Source organism: Miscanthus floridulus, chromosome 10, assembly GCF_019320115.1.
Source record: "Miscanthus floridulus cultivar M001 chromosome 10, ASM1932011v1, whole genome shotgun sequence".
In the NCBI taxonomy this organism is placed as follows: domain Eukaryota; kingdom Viridiplantae; phylum Streptophyta; class Magnoliopsida; order Poales; family Poaceae; genus Miscanthus; species Miscanthus floridulus.
Window position 1 is genome coordinate 139383439 of NC_089589.1, and position 25545 is coordinate 139408983.

Genomic DNA, 25545 nt, shown 5'->3' on the forward strand with positions numbered 1-25545 from the left:
GAAATGCTTTTGTAGATGGATTGTTGTGTTAGAGTTTTTTACGGAGGAAGTATTAGGAGAGAAGATGGTATGTTTGAAGATATGGGATAAGAATCGGAATGGTTTGATGAACCTGCTAGCTTCAATGACCTTTGTGTTCGTTTGAATGCAAAGTTTGGCGGTGATTTCACGCTGAATGGGAGGTTTGATACTGGGAAGACTAGGGCACACTATGTCCTGATGCCCTTGCATGACCCTGCTCACTGGTTCCGCTACACTAGGGTGCTTCAAGGTTCCAATGTGCCCATGGCTGAGGTGGTGGTGGAGAATGGGTATAGGATGCAGGGTGTCCTGGACGGGCCGTCCATTGACGGTGTTGGAGGCAATGAGCAAGAATTGGTGGTCAAGGGGAAGCAACTCAGGGTAACATGGATTTGTACGGTCAGTTGACGCAGGAGCAGTTTCATTCAAGTCAAGTAGGTTGTATAAGCAATGACTTCGATGTGAACGAGTTCGAACTGGAAGAGGAGGACAGGATCGGTGATGTAGTTAGCAGTGATTCAGACGATATAGATGATGACTAGGGAGATAGACATGCTATGCCCGCAGCAGTTGATGCCATGCCAGTACCTGTTCATGGTATGCCATTGCCAGTACCAACTGAGGTTTGCATGCTATCCAGGCTTAGGGTAGACTAGTCATAGATTTGCCAGCAGATGATACCCACTATGATTCATGGAGCAGAATTAGCGAAGCGCAGCAGTATGTTCCACCACCACCTTACATAGCGACTTAGCTTGAGCAACTAAGGTCGATGAACGTACCTTTCAGGGGCATTTCGAACTATAAGGATGTCAGCATGACGAATATGGCAGTTTGTGACACTGGTCCAGAGGTGTAGGAAATCATTGTATGACCATGAGAAAGAAATACTTAGGAAGGGGATGATATTCAATACAATGTCAGAGATGAAGTTCTTCATTCAAGACTATGCTGTGTATCACCATAGGCCGTACAGCATCACTCATTCGGATCAGGAGTTTAGGTACCACATGATATGCAAAAACGTTTGTATGTGGAGGTTAAATGCACGAAAGAGATAGAGTGATGGCAAGTGAAGGATAATTAAAGTTGTCGAACCCCACACTTGCCTAACAAATAGGGGGAAGGAAAATCATCAGCAGCTCACTGCACGTTACCTTGCCCATCGTATATTGGGGGTTCGTTGATGATAATAACGACATTTCGGTGTCTTCTTTACAACAGTCCATATCTAGATTCGTTAAGTATGATGTGAAGTATGAAAAGGCTTGGCGTGCTAAGCAAATTGCCCTGACGATTCGTTGGTTAGTTGGGAGGAAGCGTATAACAGGGTGCCCCGCATCTTATGTGCAATGCATTACTACAACCCTGGCTTGAAATGATTTGTGGACACCAGAGGGATGTATTTTTGGGACCCATTGAGGCATGTCCTCTATCGTGTGTTTTGGTCGTTCGCTCAAACGGAACATGCATTCCAGTTTTGTCGGCCAGTCATACTTGTTGATGGCACTTTCTTGATAGGAAAGTACATGGGCACCTTGATGATGGCTGCTGCTGTTGATCCTGAGGACCAGATAGTACCCATAGCTTTTGCTTTGGCAAAGGGAGAGAACAATGAATCGTGGTCATGGTTCATGCGGCTTCTACGTGTACAAGTTCTTGGCCCATCTCACACTATATGTTTGATCTCGGACCGTCACCCAGGGCTTCTTAATGCTGCAGCTGAGCATATAGATGGGTTCCCACCTCTAGCGCATAGATGATGCATGAGACACTTTGCCGCTAATTTCTAGCGGTGTCAGAGGAAGAAGGAGGTATATGACAAGGTAAAGGCTCTATGTTGTGTACGTACAAAGCACTAGTTCAAGGAGACAAAGAGAGAACTAGATAAGATGCTTAATGAAGCGGGAAAGACCTGGTTAGAGGCGCAGATGGAACACAAGGCTCAGTGGGCGTTAGCATATGACGAGGGGGGTTTTAGGTATGGCATCATGACCACTAACTCCTCGGAGTCTTTCAACCGTGTATTCACCGAAGCTCGATCGTTGCCTATGTCTGGAATTGTTGAGTTCTCCTTTTATAAGTGCAACAAATATTTTGTCAAGAGGTAGGAACTTGCGCAGAGGGATATAGCTGAGCAGGGGCGTTTTGGAAAGGCCGGAGCAGAACATTTGAAGAAGGCCGAGGAATTGGCCAAACTTTTATGAGATAACACAATGTCCGTTATAAAAATTAAACAATGTTTTTTACAAGGGTACAATACATAAATAGTTCAAATGAAACACAATGCAGCACCGAGAAAGTTCTACTACGATACAAATACCAAATCGAAAACATTGAACTAGCAGACCTGTACCAATCCTCAGTCTAAAACATACTGAGTAAGCAACTCATCATCTGAGTACCAGTCCTCTACCATAACCTTGATGCTGTGGCTAGGCTCACCTGCATTGCTCTGATCTGCCTGTCGCCTGTAGTAAGCGGCCTCCGCTTCATCTGCGGCCTCTGTGGCCTGAGTGAAGAACGTGTCGTCATCATCCTCCGCCTGCAAGCCCGCCTCTGCTAGAGCGATGAGCTTGCTCAGTCTGCTAGTGTCGTCCTCAGCATCCTCCGCCTACAAGCCCGCCTCTGCTAGAGCGATGAGTTCGCTCAGTCTGCTAGTGTCGTCCTCAGCCTCCTCCGTCTGCAAGCTCGCCTCTGCTAGAGCGATGAGCTTGCTCAGTCTGCCAGTGTCATCATCTACCTCCTCCGCCTGCAAGCCTGCCTCAACAAGAGCGATGAGATCGCTCAACCTAGCAGTGTCGTCCTCATCCTCGTCCCCCTCATCAGACAACATAATCGATGATTAAACGGTACGACCAGCTCACGTTCTGTACTCATCTAACTTCTTTTCCTCATACGTTGTATGGGCCACCTCTGTGGCATGGTCCTCGCTACATCCAATCCATTCATATATAAAATGCAACCAGTTAGCAATGCGATTATATTACATTTAAAATCAGGCAACGAAAAAAAAGGCTTTCAAGCACTCACTGGCACATAATGCAACAACATGCTTGTTCAACACCTGCATCTGTACTCTTGTCTCCTCCTTTGCCTCCTTCCATGCCCTCTCCTCCTCTAACGCCCTCCGTCTCTCCATTTCCCATTTGTAAGCCCAACATCGATCGGGTTACGAATACCGCGCTATCTAGCAAACTCACGCATCTTGTTTTGTGATGTTTAACGAATAGGTTGACGTAGTCAGGTCCATATCCCCTCTTCCGTGCAATTACTTACCTCCCCTTTAGTTCATTCCAGAACTTAGCTTGACCATCATAACATTCCCACCTGCATTTCCTAGTACTCTGTTCAAACGAAAAATTATATCATATATGTCTTAGCAAAAGAAATAAAATACGATTTCATGTTTACCACAAAAATAATTCATCTCATCAAAGTCAACCATATGGCCACAATAATGGCCTATTCCAAGCTCTGAAGGGACTAGACCGTAGTTAGATTTAACACCACATTCGTACTTGACTGGAGGTGCTTTGTAAATTAACCTTTCTTTCTTTTTTTCCTTTGCCTTTGGTGGCTCCAGCCATTGATTCTTAGGACCGTAGAGCCACTCATTGAAACGACACTTCACAAATCCATAACGCTACAAGAGAATACATTAGTACACACATATAGAGATAAACATTTAAATAGATACACTTTCCACTTGCTTCGTGTTTGTTCGGACACACAAACTCCAATGTATTCTTAGGCTTTATCACAGCTTGATCTCCACATTCACACAGAGGAGGTTCCTTGTGTCTTCTAACTACGGCTAGGTGCTTCTCCTTAGCCGTCATTGGCGGGGGGGTTAGGGGCGTGGAACACACCGCTAGAAGTGCTCACGTGGATGTCTCCCTCTACACCAATCATCGAAAAGGAGGTACCTAGGGTCAAACTTTTCTGCACCGTCGATCCACTAAAAGAAAAGGCACCTCTCATGGTCCTACACAACAAGATTCCAATAAAATATTAGTAGCCTACTTACACAAATGAAGAAAAAAAGATAGTGGAAACAATTACTTACATTAAAACGACTGCATGTGTAGAAGCAACGCACCGCTGTGTCTGAATGTCTCGATTGAAACACGTCGGCCGGGAAACCACAGTCATAGTTAGGGATAGGGAGGTCAGGAGGGACGGGGGCATCTTTGCTAGACGCGTCGGGATATAATTCTCGAGGACGACCCCGTTTTCACCAAAACTCCTCCCGATACATTTCTTGCATCTAACAAAACGGTTGTAATTTTACAAACAAAAATCAAAACATCACAAATTAATGTCAATGAGAACCATTTGCATTACAACAAATAAAATATAACCTACACTTTGGTGCAAACTCTATCTTAGATGCAAACATGAAAACTATATAAAAACTATACTTTGGTGAGTAAAAAATAAAATTTGGTACATCAACAGTGTGTCCATATATTTATTCACATATAAAAGTTGAGATGCAAACTCAAACAAGCAAAATACATGATAATCATAATTCTAACTAACCAAATAACCTTAACATTGACAATCATAATCCTAATCCTTCAATCCAACGTTGTAACGAACTCATATTTTCCTCCATACCCTAACTACTCATTCAAATCATTCGATCCACCGTGGAGGCCGAGGAGGAGCTTCGGGGAAGATAGGGGGGAATGGCAAGGGAGGGAAATTCAGCGGCCGGCCGTGGGAGAGCCGGGAGGCAATGGTGTGGCGGTGCAGGCTGGGAGGCGCCACGGCGGGGGTAGAGCGGCATGGAGGCGTCAGCACAGCGTGGAGTTAAACAGAGAGGGAGGGGCGGGACTGGGCCTATATTAGGCTCTGTCGCGCACTGGGCGGTGGCGCGTCACTGCCGCGCCTTGATGCATGGCGCGTCACCGCTGCGCCCTGATCGGTGGCGCAGCAGAGCTGGCCACATCACCGACCAGGGGCCCTGGTCGCTGCCACGTAGGCAGCCTCGCCCGCGTCCCCATGCATGGCGCGGCAGCGTTAATTCGCCGCGCCGTGCGAATAGGTGCGGCCAAAAGTGTTAGATTTGAAAACAAAAATAAACGGTGTTAGTTTTAAAATTAGTTTTAAAATGAGTTAAAAAATCTCTGAATAAACCACAATACATGCAATGGTGCGAATGCCCATCCATATGATCTCGTCTTGTATTTGATCATGATGTTCTTAGAATGTTACATACATAAAGCATCCTACCCTACTATTGCGAGTACATATTCCACTAACTTGGTATTTCTTTCATTGGTCATGGTTACGGTTGAATTAGGACTAATTTGCATTGGACATTCATGATTGTAGTTTCCATTACGTCCTCATAGATATCTATCTAGCTAGAAAAAAAGCAGTATATAAGTCCACGATTCAAAGAAGAGGCCACTAAGTCATGTCAAAGAAACACATACTAAACATGTAACTGAAGCTAGTAAAATTTGCATCCTAATGTTGAAGGAACCGTGACGTGTAGGAGGGGGTGAATTAGGCAACTTAAAAGTCTATTTTCTAACTATGACTTTTATTTTCCAACCTTAGCAGAACCTATAAAATTAAGTAAACTATCTAAATATGCAACTATGATTTTGCTGGGTGTGTTGCTATGTCTACCGTAAAAGAGTTATGCAACCAAAGTTTCAATCATATCAACTAGCCTATCAACTAAGCTAGGAAATGTAAAGCACACAACCAAGGTAACAATGTAAGTACGGAAGCTTAATTGACATAGTGATACAAACTCCCGTTGATGACTCTGGTATTTTAACCGAGGTATCGAGAAACGCGCAAGCTTTCCACTATTCATTGTCAGAGCCCCTCGCAAGGAAGCCCTTGCAAGGGCCAACCTCCCAGTCGGATAACTCTTTCGATAGCACCAGGTCTTCCCCACGCGCAAGTGTGTCTCCAGAATACCTCTCTCGGACTGCTCTCCGCCGTCTTCACTATCGAGCTTCTGGCCGAACCGTTGTGGGCTTCGTTCCCTCTGGTACACAGTGGCAGCCACACCACAAACGTTGTTGGTGTGGTCTCACAAGACTACAAGCCCCTCCAAGTACAATAACGGTGCGCGCAAGCACCTTAGGAGCAAGAGGTATGCAAACCTCATTAACACTGGGCCTAAACCTACAACAAGTGCATTTAGCAGTGGTCTAACTAGCCTAAGCACTTCGCAAAGCACCTACACGCAATTTTGTATTGCTTTGTTTCCTGGTAACTAGCCTAAGCACTTCACAAAGCACCTACGCTCATTTTTGTATTCCCTTGTATCTTGGTCTAACTAGCCTAAACACTTCGCAAAGCACCTACTGGGAGAAAGTTACCCACATAATAGTTAGAAGCTGTCCACTCAATTTTGTATTGCCTTGTTTCCTGGAAGCACTAGACTCATTCACACTAGGCTAGCTGCTTCCTTAGAACATGTTGCTTTCTGGAACTGTGGTTGGACAGTACAGTGAGTATCTTTAAATTATGTAATCGAAAAGATGGATCATACCAACAAGCATATGGACACTCTAAGCAAAGATAAAGCAACAAATGCAAGGGGATACAGTCGGATTTGCAAACCAGCAGGCACAAAGTTTGGTTAGAAATTTAGAAGCAAACTGCTCAAATCACGTGTGCAGTTATAAGCACCACTCAACCCACCAAAAATAAATAAAACCATACATCAGGAGTACAGTATATGCCATGAATCAAATTCATCAAACAAACATTGTTTACCATGTGCATCAAAACCATATACCACAAGTTCACAACTGTGGCACCAACAGATTGCAGACAGATAGTCACACATCAAACACAAATTCAGTAACAGAGCATACATCTGAAACCAGATTTCACTGGATTATATTATCACTGCCGAAAAGGACTTTCTAAGTTGCATAAATTAAATCCCAAGAGGTCATAGGCTCATTCAGTACTCCTTATATAGTCAACATGCACAGATACGGTGCTCAAGATATCCTAAACCATAGAAATTGCACATACCATATAAACTCTAAGCACAACTAAAGCAACAAATGTAAGGGGATACCGACAAGCATAAAGTTTGGTGAGAATTTGGAAGCACAGTGCTCAAATTATTTATGCAGTTATAAGCACCACTCTACCCACCAAAAAGGAATAACACCAGTACACTATATATCAGGAATACAGTATGTGCCAATAGTCAAATTCATCAAGCAAACATTCTTTACCATGTGTATCCAAACCATATACCACAGATTCACAACTATGGCACCAAGAGATCACAGACAGATAGTCAGACATCAGACACAAATTCAGTAGCAGAGCATACAGCTCAAACCAGATTTCATTGGCTTACATTATCACTACCAAAAAGGACTTCCCTTCAGTAGCAAAACCAGAAATAAATGCCTAAGAGGCCACAGGTTCGTCCATTACTTCTTCTGTAACAGTTAAAGGTATGCACAGATACTGTGCACACAATATCCTAAAACCATGGGGGAAAAAACTAGACCTTAGCCATTTTCCATTCAGCGCTACCATATGAAGCAAAGCAGTAGCCGACAACACTATCAACCCTCTATGCATTTGAAGATACCCGCCAAGCTCCACACCTTAATTCAGCTCAATTTTCAGAAAGTCTACTGCATACTTCCTATCAGGCCTCAAAGGTGCTCTACCGAGAACAGACCCATCACTCTTCTTGTTGACGCGACACATTCCACCACCAAGCTGAACAATCAGATTGTGATCTTCAGTTAGCTGCCCCACCGACACAAAGTTCGCAATGAGCCTGGGACATACCACACGTCAGAGAGGACCACTTTCTCTGTGTTCACAGACCCTTTGCCACACACCTTCATCCCCTCGCCTTCCCCTGCTTCGACAACTTGGTTGTTTACAGGTACCAGGTTGGAGATGAGACTCTTGTCTCCTGTCATGTGGTTGGTAGCACGAGTCGCAATGAACCAAGGAACCTCCCCTGAGTTGACTGCCCTGTTTTTGCCGGCGCCCGTGGAGGCAGCGCCAGGATTCGACCCACTAGGTACGATAACAAGAAGTAACAGCAAGTCAGGGGTCAATGTATTAAAGCAATCAATAGGGTTACATACTAAATCAACTCGAGAGTATAATAATAGGAAGAAACAAGATCAAGTTAGGGTAAAGGTACAGAAACTATCAAAGAGGGTTACATTTACATGCTACATTGATTCAGGTGAAAGTGTACCGATTCGTGAGAAAAAAACCTAACCAATCAAGAGGATGGTGCTTCTTCAAACATATCATGCTCCAGGTTGATTTGTGAAATAATCGAGTCTGAACCCTAACGCCCCCCAATCAGGGCAATCTCTAGCAATGATGGAGACCGGATCTAGGAAACGCACCAAATACTAGTAGTTTTTTATAAGGCACGCAAGCACTAGGATATCTCTAGGCGAGAAGGAAGTGTGTCAGTAGCCGTCATAACCTGGAGGCCGGCGGTGATGCGGAAGACGCATCTCGATGACGGCGGCGGCCGGTTGACTTGTTCGTAGCTCTCGTGCGGGACCAATTGCTGCAGCGATAATAAATTGCAATAAACCCCATTATAAATATAAAATGTTACTCCCACGTGCTTGGCTATGTTTGCAAAGTCCACCTTCACGTGCTTCCAATTTCTTTCACAAAATATTGCAAACGGGTGGGCAATTGCAAACTTCATAATAAAAAAAAGAACTTGGAAACCAATTTAATAAAACTTAGAAAAAAGTCCAGTACTTATCCAAAGTTTAGACAACGTCGAGATAACCCATAAACTAACTTTTGATTCAATTTACTTCTGAACTATTTCAGTTAGACCATTTCTATGTTTAAGTTGAGTTTTAAGTTTAAATTTTGTAAGGTAATAGTTGACACTGTAGCTTATGCTTAAAATATATCATCAATTTTATCACAAATTTGCAGGTTAGGACATCTAACAATAAATTAACACTAGAAATAGAATAATTGTATGAAACATAATTATGAAAAAATAATAATGTATCTTCTGAATGTAAGTTGTTATTTCCGCTAACACCTCACGAATTTTGAAATTAAAACACATTTATTGGTGGAGAGGCAAAAAAAAACAAAATCTTGTTAAAGGGTTTGACCAACTAAATAAGTTAGGGTAGAAAATGAAACCAAATGTTAGTTTAGCGAGTTGTGTGGATATTGACCAAACTTGGGGAGTGTAACTTAGACTATCTTATAAAATTAACTTGCCTTATATAGGTACAAATTGAACTAGGAACCTATCGTGCCCTAAAAATTCTACTTTGGTTTATGATTAGGTAGCACTAAATAAAATAGACGGTCTTTTTATTTTTCTGCGTTTTCCAACCTTAGTTGTTTAATAAAGGTTTTTTATAACAGTTGTTTAATAAAGGTTGCTTGGCTTATATAGGTTCCAACGGTTGCCACACTACTTTCCCTGTATATATTAAGCTGGGCCCGTTTTGATCCTTGAAATTGAATTCATTCTAATAATTATAATCTAGGCACAAATTAATTAAGCTAATTTGATTCTATATGGAATATATTTGTAAATTATTATCAGCCATATAAGGGAGATACTTATATGTTGTATTTCTACTTTAGAGAAGCGAATTGAAGAGCGTGCCATAAGTTAGAGAGTAGAAATGATCTATATAATCAAATTCCATCTCCCACCCTATGAATTTGAGAGAGGCTCAAATGTGAACTTGGGAAAGTTGTGGAAAGTCAAATTCCATGCCAAATAACCTAATCCATTGAGTAGATTTCAATTTCTCCAAAATGAAAAGGATCCAAACGGCCTCTTAGCTACTTTTGTTTTGTATTTTTTTTACATTTTCCCCTTGAAATATTGTGCTTGTTTGGTCATCCCTAAAAGTTAGAGCTAAGATTAAACTTAAATTAATATAAATCAACCTCGCACCAGTGGGTACAATATGTCAATATTTATTAGCCTTGGTCGCTACGACCGCTTTTTTATGTCTTGTTACCAATGATTTTTGTTTCCCCTCGGTGCATGATCTTAGCTTGTTCATGTTTTGTGTTATTTTGTTTCAAGGGAAAAATATATGTGCATCTTAGTAGCAACAATTTTCAATGTCAATTCCAGCAATATTTGACATGTGTCCCACCCTATTTATACCTAATTCAAATGAAGCTCGAAAAAAATTCTAGTCATGTAAACCATCAATGTTGCAAAGTGAGAGAAAAAAAAAGGCACCATTTGTTAACAAGATGCAAAGACTTGATAAATATCTCAACAAAAATGGTCAAAATACCACAATTCATAACAGTGATATTCATAAATGTATAAAGACGGCAAGCAAACTAAAGAGACCTGGAATTACTCCCAAATGAGATGAATCATGCATCTGATGTTAGATATTTAGTCAAGAGGCAGCTTGACACACAAAACGAACCAGCTAAACTTTTTTTTTGAGAAAAAACGAACCAGCTAAACTAACAACTATATAAGGGCGACTACTAAGAACTGACAATCTTAAAAGTCGCATAGCGTGAGTTGGAAGCTGAGAGCTCAAAATTAGTGTTGCCTTCTCTATTGGAGATGACTGCATTGGGAAGTTTCAAACTTTGAGAACTTACAAAATGCTCAAGTGCCATTCACCGTGTGGGGATTTGGGAATGCTTCAGAATAACATCTCAATCACACTAGGCAAACTACTTCCTTCATATTACTGTCACTTGGGTTCTCAAACTCTGGCAGGAGATTACAGTGTGTCTTCAGATTATGTCCCTAAACAATTGGACTTACTACCAGGCACGAGCAAAAGGCAACAGGTCCACACTGAAAAGGCATTAATGCAAAGCTAAAGCAAGAAATACAGTCAGGCTGAATGTTAACATTACATAGGTTGAGGCAGATGGCTGGAATAAGCAGTATAGCTTCTACCCACCAAAAACATTTAACCATAAAAGAATACAATATATGTATAATATAGCCAAATTCATTAAACAATAATGTCTGCTCAACAGTCTGACTAGCTACCAGCTAGCAGATAGACATCACACATAAATAGAAGTGCAGCTGGCTGTAACTGGACACACACGACTAATGTGATCACTGTTCAGAAAACGATCATTCAGTTGCAAAACCAGAATCAGCTGCAATGAGTTACGAGATCGGAGACTCATAAAGTACTCACGAATATAACAGCTAAACATATATAGATGCTGTGAATACAATATTATAAGACCAATATAAGTTGATAATCTGAATTTAACAGAGAATTTATTGAACCTTACTCATTCACATTAAGCACTATACTATTCAAAAGGAAAGCAGCGGCAGAAATCCCTACCATCTTTCTATGCATCTGAAGACACCATCATGCTCTGCCGATCAAGGCACCTAATTCAGAAAGTCTATCTCGTAGCAAATGGACTTTACTGATGACAGACACGTCAGCCATTACTGTTCTTGTTAATACGACATGCACCAGCACCAATCTTGATAACTAAATCAGGATCTTCAGTGATCTGCCCCACTAACACCAGGTTCATAGAGAGCCCAGGGACGTGCCCTGCATTAGGGAGGACCACCGCCTCCATGGTCACTGACCCAGGCACCAGAGTTTATTATTGGCAGGCACACAGGCAGAAAGCTACCCACAAAGTTAGTTAGAAGCAGTCCACTCAATTTTGTATTGCCTTGTTTCCTGGTAACTTTTTAGACGCACTAGACTCATTCACACTACCTTTAGAGCATGTCGCTTTCTCAAACTGTGGTTAGACATTACAGAGAGTGTCTTAAATTTATGTAAACAAAAAGATGGGTTGTACCAACCAGTATATGCACTCTCTAAGCACAGCTAAAGAGACAAATGCAAGGGGATATTGTGGGATTTGCAACCATCAGGGAGAAAGTTTGGTTAGAAATTTGGAAGCGAAGTTGTCAAATCATGTGTGCAGTTATAAGCACCACTCAACCCACCAAAAATGAATAAAACCATATATCAGGAATACAGTATATGCCAAGAATCAAATTCATCAAACAAACCTAGTTTACCATGTGCATCAAACCCATATAGCACAGGTTCACAACTGTGGCACCAACAGATTGCAGACAGATAGTCACACATCAAAAACAAATTCAGTAGCAGAGCATACAGCTGAAACCAGATCTCACTGGATTATATTATCACTGCCGAAAAGGACTTCCCAACTTGCATAAATTAAATGCCCAAGAGGTCATAGACTCATTAAGTACTTCTTATATAGTCAACATGTAACAGTTAAACATATGCACAGATACCGTGCACACAATATCCTAAATCATAGAAATTGCAAATACCATATAAACTCCAGACCTTAGCCATTTTCAATCCAGCATTACCATATAAAGGAAAGCAGTAGCCAACATCACTATCACCCCTCTATGCATTTGAAGACACCAGCCAAGCTCCACACCTAATTCAGCTTAATTTTCAGGAAGTCTACCACATACTTATGATCAGACCTCAAACGTGCTTCACCGAGAACAGACCCATCACTCTTCTTGCTGATGCGACAAGCACCACCACCAATCTCAACAATTAGATCGGGCTCTTGGGTTAGCTGCCCCACGGATACCTGGTTCATTGTGAGCCCTGGGACATACCACACGTCAGGGAGGACCACTGTCTCTGTGTTCACATACCCTCTGCCACACACCTGCATTCCCGCGCCTACCCCTGCTTTGATAACTTGGTTGTTTACAGGTACCAGGTTGGAGATGAGACTCTTGTCTCCTGTCATGTGGTTGGTAGCAAAAGTGGCAATGAACCAAGGAGATTCTCCTGTGCTCTCTGACCTGTTGGTGCCCGTGCCCGTGGAGAGAGCAACATGTAAGTAACAGTAAGTCAGGGGTCAATGTACTGAAACAATCAATATGGTTACATACTAGATTAACTCGAGAGTATAACAGCAAGAAACAAAAGCAAGTTAGCAGATTGCAAGGTACAGAAACTCAAGAGGGCTGCATTTACATTCTACATTGACTCAGATGAACAGTTACTGGTGGAACCTAAATAAGATGGTTTCACCTCGTTATATGTTTGCCAGAAATTAACGTTTTTTCGCGCATGGATATACAGGTGCTCGCTCCCTATCACACATTTTGACAGAAATTGAACAAGCAAATAAACATACAGTAGCAATTCGTGAAGGAAACTAACCAATGAGGACGGTGCCTCTCCCAATATCTCGTAATCTAGATTGATTCGGGAAACAATCGAAATCTGACGGTTCGCTCAAATTTAAGCATGAACCCTAAGCCCCCAATCAGGGCAATCTCTTGCAATGCTGGAGACCGGATCTAGGAAACGCGCCAAATACTAGTTGTTTTCTACTATAAGACAAACCAGAACTAGAAAAGCTCTAGGCAAGAAGGAACCGTGTCAGTGGCCACCACAACCTGGCGGCGGGCGGCGAGGCGGAAGACGCCATCTCGGTCAGGCGGCGGCGGCGCCCGGTTGACTAGTTCCACCCCCTGTGCGGGACCAATTGCTGCAGGAATAATTAATTGCAATAAACCCCTTTACATGGCCCTCTAGGTTTATAATAAATATAAAAACGTTACTCCCACGTGCTTGGCTATGTTTGCAAAATCCCCCTGATATGCTTCGTTTTTTTTTTGGCCCAAAACAATATTGCAAACGACATATTTTCGTTGTCGAAAAATGCAAAGTTTATAATTCAAGAAAAGAACTTGAAACCAATTTAATAAAATGTTACAAAATTCAAATTACTTTCCTGAAGTTTCACCAGTATCCAAATAATTTCCTAAACTAACCTTTGGTTCAGTTTACCATCATGAACTATTCCAATTGGTCAAATTTTCACGTTCTAAGTTGGTTTCAAATTTTGCAAGGTGTTAGCTGACACCATAAAAACTTACGTTAAAAAAGCACATCATAAATTATTAGTTATGATTTTTAAAGGATCGAAATTAAAACACTACTTTACCTAAATGCCCCTATGTACCATTGTAGTCAGACTATCTGGTTTGCAGAATGAAAAAAATACGAATATAGTTGTAAGCGGCACGGCAATGGCTGCCTTTCAATTCATGCCATGGCCCATCTGTCAGTCTTTATCATCCGTCTCTGGAAGCCACGCCACGTGTTACTACGTGAGGGTTGCGGCCAATTCTTTTTTTCGGGTGCAGCGGCCCTTTTTTTAGCAGGAGATGGAAAAGACGCTGGTAAGGTTCTGTACCAGTAGACCTCACTAGCTGACATACTCTAGGATTGCAATTTTTCTAGGACAAATAAATTTGAACCCTAGAATCGCAGCCAGGACTATGGCCTTTGGAGAAAGCGAAAAACTAAATAATATCAAAGGGTTGGACCGACTAAAAAAGTTTGGGTAGTAAATCAAACCCAGCTTCAGTGCAGGAGGTTGTCTAAATATTGGCCAAACTTGTATGGAGCATTTAAACTTTATCCTAAATGCCTATTGCCTTAGGGCTTCTCCGGTGACTCATGACCACGGGAGAACAACTGGTTCATGCAGGGTATCAGTAATCAATTAAAAAACATGAGCTAATTCGTAGAGATTAATATAATATTCAAACACACAGAGCAAACAACGGCCAACCACCCAACCGTTAACCAACTAGCTGTTGTTTCATTGCTCTATATAAGAACTGCACAACTAGTCTCCATTCCACAAAATACAAATAGATAGAAATGTTCCCTCCTCTCTGGTTCATATAACACAAGCAATAGATAAAAGTAGTGACCCTCCTCATTTCACAAAACACAAACATATATACAAATCAGCTCTCTTCTCCAGTAGTCCTCCAATATGACCACTCATCCCCATAACACGATGAAGGCTTGTTTGGCTGCACACAAATACACCCTAATTCACATGGTTTGGGAGGGATTGAGGTAGAATTTAACCAACCCATGTGGATTGTAGTGGATTTATGTGCAGCCAAACAAAGCCTAAAGTGGAACTAAATTAAACAAGCGTTTTTTTATTTTCTAATTCCAACCTTGAGTCATTTAGTAATAAAGGTTGCTTCGCTTAGGGACCCCAGGCTGGCCGGTGTGGGTTGACGAGGGCGCCTGGGTAATGGCACACCGTGTTCGTAATGGCCTGGTGACCGAGGCGAGGACACATGAGAACCGATAAGGCAGGCTTCTCCAAGATTGAGATTATATTCTTTTTCTATTTTATACCTACTAGCAAAAATACCCGTGCGTTGCTACGGGACGTATAGTTTATAGTCTAGTCACTTGGACGATATGAAGTTTAGAAGATTTGTTCAATAATTGGGTCATGCTTTCTCATTCATCTTGGAATCAAACTCTATAACATGTCCGGACACGCTCTACCTGAATTCATATAGGTAAAGGACGTTTGAAGTTTTATCCAATGATTGGGTCATGCATTTCATTATTTCAATTTGTCTTGGAATCGAACTCGCCACCGTGTCTTAACACAATACTCTAACTCATAAAAGTATGGGAGAGAGAAAATGATAACAAAAAACACTAATATTTACTTAAAATATATCGTAACCTTTATTTTCATGCTATCCAAGTATTGGTATAGTTAAATATTGAGTTTTGTGACTGACTATGAGGACCCATAAAATTTTGTAGTTCATCTTATTAAGCCCAAAAAATATTTACTTGTAAATATATGCTAACGTTAATTTCCATACTATTCGTATGCTGTTATAGTTAAATACCGAGTTTTGTGACTTACTTTGAGGACCCATAAAAAATTTATAATTCATCTTATTAAAACTAATAAGAGTTTAGTTACTAACGTGTCAAGGTAGAGGCAGCCTCCAAGCGTGCTCCACCGCCAAGCATGTCTCCACCATGCCAACGTCGTCCACTCGTTGATTTTGATCTCTCTTCATGGGGTGTTCCACCGTGACTCTGGACGAGGTCGGTGGGGGAGGTGTGTACGTTCGAACAGCGCAAGCGGCAAATCCATGGCCAAGACGTGTGAATCCATAGTAGGCGGAGCGCTGAAATTTTCAACCATCCATTGTGCCTGTTCATCCAGCACATCGACCGGTGTTCTCGTTGTGCAGAAGCCAATGGCAAGATCGCATGGCTTAGTTCATCTACTTCATCTAGAACTTGCCATTCTTCAATCTTGTTTCTGTTTTTTTGTTTGAGACATCCATTGAGACGAAGATTTATAAAGCTGTCATACGTTTCCTTTTATTTGACAGATTTCTTTCTTTTCTTTTCTTTCCCTCCTTTTTTTATGGGTTAGCTTCAATGAGCTGTAATTGGACTCCATATTAAACCCCGTTCAGATCAGACAAAAAAGAAACAGAAAAAGAAAACTGAAAAAGAATAAAATAAAGAAACTCCTCACGGTATATGTATTACAATAGGATTAGAAAGGAACTGTTACTCAAGGCAATCGAAACCTTGTGGCCTCATATATATTTATGCATGTTGTGGACGTACGGCTCATGAAAAAGAAAAGAAAACAGGAAATTTAAGAGGACATGGACGGATATGGTGTGGTCGACCCAAACGTGAAAAAGAGCGTAGGGAGATTTCTATTCTTATTTTTTTTTTTATCTGGATTAGGAATCCAATTCAGATTACTCGGGAGCGGAAATATCTAATTGGATTAGGATTCCTATCTATCCAGATTACCTTAAGTAGTCCTGTGAGCACGGCTTATAAGTCCAGGTCACGTACAAGACCCAATATGTTTTTGGAATCAGACTCCATATCGCGCTGGACAAAAGCTATTCTAACTCGTATGAGCACGGGTTATATATATAAGTCCGGATGGAAGAAACTCTCCATTCTCCGATAGTTACAGGGAGACGGATCAAAAAAATAGATGGACCAAAAAACTGGGCTGAAATTTTACCTCTTTATTATTATGTATAGATATAGATACTATTATTTTCTCTAAATCAAAAACAACTGCAAAAAAAAGTTGCAAAACATAAACGGAAACCATCACGTACACGGGGAAAGCCAGGAAAAAACTGATTCATCCAAAAACAGTTTGGAAAAAATATAAAAGCCGATTTTCAAACAAAAATAAGTCTATTTGGATTAGGATTCCTAGCTATCCTATATATGTTAGTCATGATAATCACTAATTTAAAATAAATATGTTAATTAGCACCATAATAACCTAATTAGCACACGAAAATATGCACTAATCAACGTATTAACACTTATCAAAACTAATCCTACCATCATAATTACTAAGTAATAATATAACATACTAATAATCCTTAATTTATTTACTAATGACAAAGATTAGAAGACATGGATAAGCTGGTCCGTCAGATTTTTACGAACCAGAAAATCCAGTATCTTGTGGTATATTCTCCATACAGGGATTTCCTTATCTTAGTGATCCACCAAACCAAACACTGGATATCAAGCAACCAAACGCATCCTAATATTAGGTAGGTATAGATAGATTTTACAACTCAAGTTGGAAAATTTTCTATCCTATAGAAAGCCGTTTCGGATACCTTATACTTGACTCATTAAGACTACACTGGCCAATATCCATGTATTTGTCGGTTAGCCCCTTTTGGAAACTCAAATCCCTTTAAAATCCATGACATTTTTCAAGGTGAGAAATCCATGGGGATAATACCAATTTAGTTATTTATGAAGAGTTTTCTATCTCTGGGTGTCTTCTCCTAGCTTCCAAATTAGCCCTTAAATATGAAACACCCGTATCTGTGTCAACGAAAGAGATAGACTTGGATTCTACTAGGACATGTATCAACGATTGAGCTGGCTATATAACGAACACTGGTGCGCGGCACCTAAGGCTCCTTTTGGAAACTCAAATTCCCTTAAAATTCATGATTTTCTAAAGACCTAAGGCACCTAAAGCTTTATTTATATATTTATGTTTCAAATAAGTAGTAGACTAGTAGTACCAATCTGTCATCATGCCGATCTCTAGCTTTTTCTATTTTTTTAAAAAAATATATAAATAAAGCCTTTTCTAGCTCAAACTTTATTGTCTCTTAAGTTGGGCCTGTTTCTACATTTTTCGATTCGTAACAACTCATTACTCATCTGTATAATGTGGAACTAATGTCACTTCCCATGTTTGGTGGAACTCTCTCTATAACAGTCGTCCATTTGGAATTTGATTATGGGTTCACCAAACACCATGGTATGTCCCAATGGGTCACATTGTCAAGGATCCAACCATCCATGAATCGATGATGATGATCACACTTCAGGACTTGCATTACCTCAAGTTTACCCAACTCTTATATTTACGGTTTCAGAACCGAAAAAACATTAGAGCATTTACATGTCTTTGTTAGATTTTTCTAGCTGTTTGGACTTATTTTTACAGGACAACCTCATTGATTTAGGTCAGCCTCTGCTTATTTTAATGATTATTATGTATAATTTATAGGTTCTATGTGTGCACACAAGAACGTTATCAAAACTAAGTATACAATGTATGAACAATTCAATTTTTCCCCTTGAAAAATTGGGGCGTTAATACAAAAAAAGTAGTCCGGCCTTCTTGGCCATTCTCTTTTCAGAAGTGTCCGGCCTTCTTGGCCGAAGATTACTGTATTCTGAATCTTCAGGCCTTGAGATACAGGAAGCCATGCACCACTTTTGATGCTACAACCTCCAACTCTGACCGCAGCTCCTCTTCTACCAAGGGGGCGAAGATGGCACGTAGAGCCAGCCTTCATCATTAGCACGCTACGCCGTCGATGAACCACCCTGTTTGTTCGCTCTGGTCGCCCATAATGTCCAGTGCCATGTTCCATTAGGTTTAGAGCTACCATTCCTCAGTGCTCATTTCACAGAGCCTTTCAGCAGAGCGTCGGCAGACAGGTTACGCTGCATCTGAGCCTGCAGGCTGTACTGCTTTTGCAGGTCCCTAAGCCTGTCCAGGAGCTCTAGGAACGAAGGGCGTTTTTGTGGGTCGCTGCTCAAGTAAAGAATACACGCATTAGGGACTGCTAATCACACTGCACATCAGAATGAAACTATGATTTTCTCAAAGATGATTTGGGCTTCTATGATCTTCAAACATGAACTCCACATATGCATTCAACTAGTCAATTGTTGCTTAGTAGGAATCCTGCCAATTCTAATCCACCGCCATCAAATCCCCCATCTATAGAGCAAGCTTTGATGACGCAGACTCAGTTATTACAGATTATTGCTCAAAGCGTGTTGAACAACCCACATCAAGCGCCACCTATTGACAAGCGTGGTGAATTTAAGAAGGGTCCGAATACTTAAGGTGCCATATGAAGTTCAGTTATGCTCTCTAGCTCTTATTTGAAAGAATCGGTTAATCTAATAAGGACGGCCCAAAGATGTGAGAGAAACTCAAAGTTTTCAATGAGATTTGGTAGGAAAGTTTATCTAAGATCATCAAGATATTGGTAGAGCTACCAGAGAAGCTTTTAAGTTCGTTTGGATCAAGAGACCTCAGCTAAGTGTTTGAAGAAGTCCAAAAAGAGGTTGAAGTAACACCTACATGATAGCTTTGCCAGATCGGAATAAGAGTTTATCTTATTTGACGTTCATATTTGACGTTCTTTTTCATCGTAGGGGACACATATTTTCAGCTCCCTGCTTGATGGCATCAAATAAATGTACATATTCTTAGGAAGGTCCAAAATCACCACGAACAATTCATTCACGGGATCAACAAAATGGATGCATACAACTAATAGTTACTTACTGTTCAATGTTGACACAAAAAAGGATGCCGCAAAATGATGTCAGTCTCATTCTCACTACTCTTGCCTACTTGCCTGCAGATTGTTGCATTTCGAACATCAGGTTCAACAAACTTAAAAATGTTACATAAGCAACATTCACATCAGAGTCAAAATGTTTCACAAACACTAGTCTCATCCTCATAAGCCAAGCTCCTTCATATTGGTGCCACCTGCCCACCTGACCTCATAGAGGATGAATTTTGTTTAATTGTCCAAATACAACTTGACAACCAACAGATCAACGCTCAGAAGGCACACCTAAAAGCAACAGGGGGCATTGAAAGGGTACAAAAGAAACAAAGATATCAACACCACCATCAACATGAGGTGCAGAGCACAGGATGCACCAAAACTTGTAGAGCTTAGTCAGGAACGCCTGATTGCAGACGGGCATCACAAAAAAAATCAGTAGTAGTCGCACACAGCTGAAATCAGATGCGCTAAGACATATATGCTAGCTGCTCAAAGAACCTTCATTCAGTACCAGAACTACCAAAAGTTGACAAGACAATCAAGTTTCACAGATATTACAAGCTCATCCAGTACTACTTAACACATAACTGAAACATAAGAGCTAAAAGCATATATAGGTACTTTGCCTAAAATATCCTGAAACCCATAAAAATGCTAACTGGAACACACTGCATATAATATCCTAAAACCTACAAAGGTTGCTACTTGCTAGTTAGAATTCCATGCGAAAAGCCTTACCCATTTCCGATTTAGCTACCATTTAAAGCAAACAGTAGCTGGTAACACTGTTGAACCCTCTATGCACCTGAAGACACCCATCATGCTGAAAAATAAGGCACCTAAACACCTCGTTCAGTTGAACATTCAGTGAACTCTACCACATACTAGAGCCATCGCTGATCTTGCTGACGCAACACAGACCACTACAAATTTCAATAATCAGACCATGAACTTCGGTAAGCTGCCCCGCCGACACCATGTTCACTGCGAGCCCCGAAACGTACCACGTGTCAGGGACTCAGGGAGGAACAATGTGAACAGACCCTCGGCCAACACCTGCATACTATCGCCTTACCCTGCTTGGACTACTGGTTGCTCACAGGTACCAGGTTGGAGATGAGACTCTGGACTCCTGTGACCCTTCACGTGGTTGGTAGCATGAGTTCAATGAACCAAGCAGCCTCTCCTGCTTTCTCGGACCTGTTGCTGTCAGTGCCCGTGGAGGCGGCACAAAGAATGGACCCACTGGTTATGACAGCAAGTAACAGAAAGTCAGGGGTCAATGAACTGAAGCAATCAAGAGAGTTACATACAAGATTCAATTGAGTATATTAATAGCAAGATATCAAGAAACAAAAGCAACTTAGGATAAATTGCAAGGTAAACCATCTTCGTGAACACTCTGCATATAATATCGTAACTTGCTTTTGTTTCAAATGCATGGTGGAGTTGGAACCAAAATTTTGACACCTCATTACATCACAGATTGAAGAACACTGGCTCGTGTTCTATATGTTTGCCAGAAATTAACGGGTTTAACATACAGATATACAGAAGCTCACCCTAACACACATATGATAGAAATTGAACAGGGCAAGGAACCACACAAACTAGCAATTCATGAGAAAGCCAAACCAATCAAGAGGTGCCTCTTCGAACATCTCACACACCAGATTGAATCAAGAAACAATCGAGTAAAAGGTGTAAATTTGCTCGAATTTAAGCATAAATCCCATGCCCCAATCAGAGCAATCTCTTGCAATGCTGGAGACTACATCTAGGAAATGCACCAACAATTCGTAGTTTTCTCTAGGGCATGTGAGAACTAGGTAATCACTAGAGAAGGAGCAGCACCTAGATGCCAGAGGTGAGGAGGAAAATGCCATCTTGGTGAAGCTGTGGTGGCAGGCACCAAGCCAGTTCACTTGTTCATACCTCTTGTGTGGGACCAGATGCTGGGGCAATAATTTCAGTAAATCCTCTAAAATGGCACTCTGAGTTCGAAAAAAAGAACCGGATAATTTAGCATGGCTATGTTTGCAAAACCCCTCTTACCTAGTGAAATACAGTTGTACAATTGTTTCCCTGGATATTTTGGTAATTAGCTTAAAAGATACTTCTGTTCTGATTGTTTCAAAAAAAAAAAAACTTCTGTTCTGTATCCTGCCTGACCAAAAAAAAATCCTAAAAATATATGTATATAAAGGAAACATAATTACTTATGTTTTGGTGCATTTGGAGCTATAAGCATTCAGTATGAACAATTTGTCCTAGCCCTAAGCCCATTTATTTATGAGCACAAAACAAATTTATAGAATACTGCATTTGAAAGCATCAGGCTTGAAAACTTAGAGTTGGCAGTAAGCTTCAGTGTGGTAATGTTTCACAAGTTCTGCATTTTAATTGTCGCAGACAAGCTGCTTCCTTCATATCTCACCTGAGTTGACATTATACCATTAAATAGCTTGACGCACAAAAGGTACTAGCTAAACTAACAACTACAAGGGTTACTACTAAGAACTGACAATAGTTGGCAGTAAGCTTCATTGTGTGGTAATGTTTCGCAAGTTCTGCATTTCAATTGTCTCAGACAAGCTGCTTCCTTCAGATCTCACCTGGGTTGACATTGTGCCATGAAATAGCTTGACACGAAAAAGGTACCAGATAAACTAACAACTACAAGGGTTACTACTGAGAATTGACAATCTTAACATCACCGAAGATGCAGGGGAGCTTGATTTGCAGGGGTAGACTGGCCTTGTCCAGGGGGGGGTCCTATCTGTGGGTGTTCCCCAGGAGTGTTATTTGTGAGGGGAAATCCATGTGGTTAGCGGTTAAGCTGCGATCTTGTACATAAACTCTCTTTTTCTCTTAATTGAAAGGCAGAGGTCCTGCCGGTTCATTCAAAATTTAAAAAAAAAATGCATCATTGAAGTTGAAAACAGTCTCCAAATCAGTGTTGCCTTCTTTCCTGGAAATAACTGCATTTGAAAGCTTCAAACTTGAAAAATTGCAAGAATATCATTCACTGTGTGGGGAATGCTTCAGAATAACTAGTCTCATTCACACTAGACAAGCTACTTCCTTCAGATTATGTCACTTGGGTTCTCAAACTCTGTATGGAGAGTCTGTCAGTATCTTAAAGTTGTTGCTAAACACTTCAATTTATTAACTGACATGAGTACGGACCAACAGATCCACACTCAAAAGGCACAGCTAAAGCATCAAAAGCAAGCAGACTGAAATTTATATTGCAAAGGTTGAAGCAAAATGCTACGTTAAGCAGTACAGGGCCACCCCGCCAAAAACATACCACTATAAATGAATAGTGTATATACAGTCACATTCATTTAACAAACATGGTTTCCCTTGTCCTCAAGAGTGCATTCAAACAATAATATCTGTTCAACATAGTCAGACTAAAAGCCTGTAGATAGACATCACAAACAAATGGTAGAAGGGCAGGTGCCTGAAACTGGACAGACATGACTAGTACTCAGAAAACTGTCATTCAGTAGCAAAACTAGAACAATTTGCATTGAGTAAATGTTTAAGAGATCATAAGCTCATCTAGTAGCTAGTACTTCTCATGAACAGCTAAAAATTATAGATGCTGTGCAGACAATATGCTTAAACCCATAGAAGTTGCTAATCCGTATTCAATAGAAAAACTCTTGAATCTTACTCATCCCCATTCAGCACTACCATTTAGAAGGAAGGAAGTAGCTGATATCACTATCACCTTTCTATGCATCTGAAGGCACTATATTAAAACATGCTGCGAAACAAGGCACCTAGTTCAGCTGAATTTTCAGAAAGTACACCTCATACTTTTTTTTATGTCAAATGGGATTTACCGATGACAGACCCATCACTGATCTTGTTGATGCGACATGCACAACCACCAATTTCAATGATCAGAACAGGATCTTCAGTGAGCTGCCCCACCTACACAAGGTTCATAGAGAGCCCAGGGAGTTACACGTACCAGACATCAGGTAGCACCACTGCCTGTGTTCACAGACTCAGTGTCACATGCCTTGCATCTCCTCGCTGTTCCCCGCTTGGACAACCTTGTTGCTGACAGGTACCAGGTTGGAGATGAGAGTCCGGTAGCCTGCCAAGTGGTTGGCAGAACACTAGAGCGAGATGCCAAACAAACATGTTTCTCATGTCCTTGAGCTATTGCTGCCAGTGGCCTTGGAGGTAGCGCAAGGATTGGACCCACTGGGGAGTGGGGACAACAACAAGAAGCAATAGCAAGTCAGGGGGGGCGGGGGTAATGCACTGAAGCTATCAACAGGGTTACATACTAAAATTAATTCATCAAGAGTATAATAGCAAGAAGCAATAGTAAATTACATTGGACTGAGGTTCTGAAGCTATCAAGAGGGCTACATTCACATTTTTGGTTAATTGAAGATAACCAGTTGTTTTACAGCTTGCCTGAAATTATCCATTTTTAGTGTCCAGATCTAGAGATACTCGCCCTAACAAACATTAGGATAGAAATTGAACAGGGCAGTTTTCAGGTGGCGCTTTGCCTCACCTTGGCCTCCCCCCAGAAAGAAACAAATGAACAGGACAAGAAACCACACGAACTAGCAATTCGTGGGAAAACCTAACCAAACAAGAGGATGGTGCCTCTCCCACAATCTCGCACTAGAGATTGATTTGAAAAAAAAATGATCTAAGTCAAAGATGGATTGGTATTCTTCAGTTATCTCGTCGCCAGCTCAACTAAATGAACCAATCCATCTTCAATTTCGACAGATAAAGGTCGGGTCCTGACAACGCATCAACAACAACTTGTATTCTCCAGGGAACGCGAGAAGTAAGGCTAAAAGGAGAAGTACCTGACGGCCGCCAGAGAGGTGGAAGACGCCATCTTGGTAAAGCGGCGGCGGGGGCGGCGGGGGCGCACAGCGACCCTATCTCTGCTTTCTGGTGCGGAACCCCAACCGACCGAGTGAGGTTTTTACATTTTTACCATTAAAAAAATGACACCCATCCGAATATCACTCATAGGACGACACTTACAACTTTACCAGATGAGAGAAGTTTTAGTTTTATATTTACTACTTTTGCGCACATGGCATGCTACGCTAGCTCGACACGCTCACGCCTAGTCAGCATGGGCACGTGAAATGTCCTTGCTACCCCTGCCTTCTCCTCTCTCTCTCTCTCCATCTCCGACAGCCGGGTCCCGCAGCACCTGTCACTGTCAGGTGGGCTCCACTAGTCAGCTTCGTCTTCTAGCTCGTGGTTGGTTCCCCACGGTTGCTACTCTTCGATCCTGTGGACAAGAGGACGGAGGATGGAGCAGCACGCAGCAGTTAGCGGAGGAGGAGCCGTGGCCGCGTGGGGGACGGTCGGACGGAGCTCGGAGCAGCACGTTGTGAGGAAGCCGAGGAGGAGGCGCGCGAGCAGCAGCTCTACCACTGCCTCGCCCGCGCGGCACGAGGAGCTCCGCCGCGGCCTCGCCGGCGCGGGCGCGTGCAGCTCCCCCGCGGCCTCGTCGGCGCATGTGCGAGCAGTAGCTCCGCCGCGGCCTCGCGGGCACGCATGCGAGCAACTCCGCCGTGGCTTCGCGAGCGTGCGGAGAGGGAGGCCGAGGTGGTGGCTCACCCGCTGGGGAGCTCGCATGGGGAGCAGCTGCTCCGACGAGCTAGACGTGAAGGCCGTGCCGAGCCTATGGTGCGTGCCACATCCAGGCGCTGGGCGATGGAGCTCTGGCCATGGCGAGCGGCGCCCGGTGGTGCTCCTGCGCGCGGACGGAGGAGCGTGGCCTGTCTGGCTGT

General features: G+C 41.9%; 1 long non-coding RNA gene across 1 annotated transcript; it reads right to left on the reverse strand.

Moving 5' to 3' along the window:
* Nucleotides 1-20270: 20270 nt before the first annotated feature.
* On the reverse strand, nt 20271-24703 carry LOC136485857 (uncharacterized). The gene is made up of 3 exons (XR_010766588.1): nt 24601-24703; nt 23733-23971; nt 20271-20989 (listed from the first exon to the last, which is right to left on the reverse strand). It is a non-coding gene; the product is annotated as an uncharacterized lncRNA (long non-coding RNA).
* Nucleotides 24704-25545: the final 842 nt, after the last annotated feature.